Source organism: Populus alba, chromosome 19, assembly GCF_005239225.2.
Source record: "Populus alba chromosome 19, ASM523922v2, whole genome shotgun sequence".
In the NCBI taxonomy this organism is placed as follows: Eukaryota; Viridiplantae; Streptophyta; class Magnoliopsida; order Malpighiales; family Salicaceae; genus Populus; species Populus alba.
Window position 1 is genome coordinate 1,705,501 of NC_133302.1, and position 4,349 is coordinate 1,709,849.

The 4,349-nt window shown below is 31.2% G+C and overlaps 1 long non-coding RNA gene across 1 annotated transcript; it reads left to right on the plus strand.

The window, feature by feature from the left end:
* Positions 1–2,417: 2,417 nt before the first annotated feature.
* LOC118047399 (uncharacterized) lies at positions 2,418–3,232 on the plus strand. Its single transcript, XR_012168743.1, has 2 exons — positions 2,418–2,537; positions 2,778–3,232. It is a non-coding gene; the product is annotated as an uncharacterized lncRNA (long non-coding RNA).
* The last annotated feature ends 1,117 nt before the right edge of the window (positions 3,233–4,349 follow it).

Genomic DNA, 4,349 nt, shown 5'->3' on the forward strand with positions numbered 1-4,349 from the left:
ACATGCATAACCATATTCCTATAAGGATTAAGATTGTGATCTACAACATCATGCACATTGCTAGAACTAGAAGTTAACCCAACTATTCTTAGTATCATGGTCTCAGAAAGAACATATGGTTATGTGTGTGCAAATTAGCACAAATATTTCTTTACAAACTCTTTTTATAGAAGATGCATCATTACAACATCTAGATCAAGATTTTTTTTTATTTTTACACCTCTTATAAGAACATCTAATACTATCTCCACTAATATTTATAAAATTAGATAGTGTGTAATTAATAAAACCCTCAATCCCATTACAATAATCCAACCTACACAACCTTTGGGATGAATCTCGATACATTCATGAATGATTATCTATTACTTATGTCAAACCTACATAGAATATTGATGACAACATGTATTAATTAATTATGTAAACAAAATAAATTAGCTAACATTGGTTTAACTCAAACTTATTCAATCTATTTTAATAGTACTCGTAATTCAATATCACTTATGTACATTTATCAGTTTAAATTTCTATACATTAACCCAAATTTTCAACTCAATAATAAAATATAAAAAAAACCATTAAATAAGCCATGCTTTATTTAATTATAAAAAACCTAAGTCACAAATTCAAAAAAATTCATCACTTTACAAACAAATATATATGTTTTTAAATCTCTAAATTTGTATAAATCATACATCCACACAACAAATTTGTATGCAAAAAAAGCTATGAAACAAGTAAACAAAAAAAAAATACATATGCTACAAAAATATACAATAAAAATTGACATTTTAAAATTGAATTAAAAAAAAAATTGGGAATTTTTGCTTACTTGATGTGGGGATCTTTAATAAAATTTGAATCAGAATAGGTATGTTGATAAACTAAATGTTGAGATGGTCGGATTTGTGGTGAAAGGTTGATTTATGATAAAATAGGAGGCATGTTGTTTGTTTATTACAGATCTGGGAGGAAGAAGGAGAAATGGATGAGTGGGAGAGAAGGGTTGCTCATCAGGCCATAAATTTAATATTACAAATAGATTTGTTGACGGGTTAATTTCTTTAATAATTGTAAGTAAAAATGACATGACATTCCACATTTTAACTTTTTTTTTTATTCTTTCTTTTCCTACTATAATTCCATTGGTATATACTAAGGGAATATTTCTTTTGATGTTCATCGATAGATACAGTAAGGGACTATTTTGTCGGTAAAATTCACCATAATCTACTGACATAATTTTTCTATTAGTGTTTTTGTTTGTATTTGTCAATTTTTTAGTAGTACGCATAGAAGGTGTGTTGCACATAGCTAACAGTTTTCATTTCAAGTGTTTGCTCTCTCAAATAATTTATTTATACAAGAGTCAACATGTTTTTTTTATAAAGATCCAATGGAATGAAATAAATCAAAATATATAATCTAATGGCTAGAAAAAAAGAAGATGACATGGAAAAAAAAAATAGGAGAAATAAAAGAATGTAAAAAAAGATTAGGTATCAAAGAAACATCAAAGTTTCAATGATGAAACTTATAGCATCACTAGAAAAATTTTGCAAGATGAATCCATAGGTACTATTCAAAGTCAACATTGGAGGTAGTAATGTGAGTCTAGCAAGTGAGCATGTGCCTACCTTTAGACTACCCATTGTATTGTTGAGTTTGAAGTTGGCTTTCATAGTGTTTATGGTTTCAACACCATGCCAATATATCTTTTTTGTAGTACTTGGTGTTTTATCGTTAGAGTTTTGGTGTGTTTTTGATATCTTATTTATTTTTATATTTTTTTTTGGCTATGTTATTTTTTCTTTCTAGCTATTATATTATTTTATTTATTTCATGCCATTGAATTTTTATAAAAAAAAAAATGTTGATTCCAGAATAAGTAATTTTTTTAAGAGTGTAAAAACTTAAAATGAAATTTTTTAGTGACATGCGCAGCACACCTTATTACGTATATACTAAATGTGGGTATTAGCTACTATTTAGTTTGGAAATTATTTTTTCAACTGTTTTGAGAAAACAATTTACTGCAGGTACTTTCTAGATGCATTGATACGAACACACGAAAGTTCATGGAAGAATCACCGAAAAGTCCAAACCTGTTTCATGATAAGGGCGTGCAGGATGGTTGTCACGGCCGACAAGGGTGTGCAGGATGGTTCCATATTTGAATACTATTTCTTAAAAAAATATTGCTTTAAATTTTTTTAATTAAATATTATTTTTGCCCGGATCCTGAAATACTCCAAAACTAAAATATACTGTTATAATTAAAAAACAAAAAACCACCAATCGAAGTAGAATTGACCAGTGCCGAACAAATTATTGGTCATGAAAGGCGCTCCATTCCCCCCACATAGTGTTGCCGTTTTAATTGACCACTGCCGGACAAATTACGGGTCAACAAAGTCGCTCCATTAATGTTGCCTTTTTAATTGCTATCTTCTGTGCCAAAATAGTTGAAAACATTTTTCAAGAAAAGCCTTCAGAAAAATGTCAGAATTATCTTGTTTTTGTTCAGAAGAGAGCTTGTAAGTTTTAATTTAGAGAAGCTATGGATTTTTAATTTGTCCCGCTTTCAAGCAGTCAATGACATGCTTTTATGTGAAGCCGGAATTGGAAAAAAAATAATAATCATGTTTGATTCCTTACAAATATTCTTATGGCTAACTGGGAATCCTGTGTTTGATTATGATATTTTCATCTCCTTTAACTTTTTTTCTTGATTTTTCTTTTCTTAGCTTTTATCTAACGATTTGATAATTGTGTAGGCACAGGATCAACGTTTCTGGAACACCAAGAGTGCCAAAGGTGAGTCCGTGGAACGAAAGTTGAAAAGCTTGCGTTCCTTTTCAGATCTGTGTTTCATCTACAGAGTTCCAAAACGACTACACACCTCAAGTAATTTCCATTGGCCCATTTCACCACGGAAAAAAAGAGCTACAAGAAATGGAAGAGCAAAAGACACTGTACCTGAGGGAGTTTCTTGGATTGTGCAAGGTAAGTGTGAAGGATTTTATTGCAGCTATTGCAGAGAGAGAGAGTAGATTGCGTAATTGCTATGCAGAAACCACTGATAATCTAAGTAGAGAGTAGATTGCTCCTTTCTCATCATGTTCTTTCTGAAAGCATTTTCCTTTGATATTCAAGAAGCAACTACTGACCGCATATTCAATAAACTATGGATGAGAGAAGAAATACAGTTTGATTTGTGCTTGCTTGAAAATCAGCTTCCATTCTTCATCGTTGAGGACTTGTTCAATCTATCCAAAATACAGCACCATTGTGAGGAGCATTCCATGATTGAACTTACTCATGATCTCTTGTCACATAAATGGTATTCATGGGTGCCAAATGACATTTCGAAGCACTTCAAGTTGTCTAAAGCAGAGCATTTTGTTGGCTATCTAGCAATCTGTCAGCGGCCATCACAGCAGATGCAGCCAACTAAACTTACAAATTTAACATAAACCTACTCGAAATAAAATATGATGACAATAAAGGTACGTTGGAGATTCCACATAAAATTATAGACGACAATACAGAAATCCTATTAAGAAATCTCCAAGCCTTTGAGCAATGCCATTGCGGTGTAAATATATATGTATGTGACTACATTACAATGCTCTCTTTCCTTGTCCCCTCAGCTAAGGATGTGGAAATACTCGTTAAGAATGGAATCCTAGAAAATGGTCTCCCTGATAAATTAACGGTGTATTCTGTAATCGCATCCTATGAAATTACTATATATGTTCTTCAATAACTAATCAATTTTTCCTCCCTGTCTTGCTTTCTCTGCTACATAGTTAGCATAAATCAATTTTTTCTATTTCAGTTGACTCATTTCATAGAAGTCGCTACATTTTCCCCCACTTAATTGCTGTTGCCTTTTAATTTCTATCTTCTCTTTTGGAACTTGTTTTCTCTTCATCAATTTTTTTTTTTTGCTTTATTTCTGTCTGCAATATTCTACTTTGATATATATTCGACGCTTTTCTATTGCTTTGTTTTTTCTAATCATATACATTTTGGAGTGTTAAATTCTTCGGAAAAACTTCACATAACATTTTTTGTTCCAATTATCATCTCTCCTAAGGCTGTATGACTCATCTCCTGTTTAGGTTTTGGAATTGAATTTGTTCTCTCTATAGTAACAAATTTTAGGTGTTAATTTAGTTTTGATGCTAGCTATTATCTCAATCTAGATTTTGATTTTGTTTGAATATTTCTACCAATCAGTCATTTGATGATTCTGACACTAGCGATCATGACGTCACAGGATGGAAGCAAGTGAGATTAAGGTTTGCTGGAAGTGTGAATTTAGGCATAATATTCTCGACCTT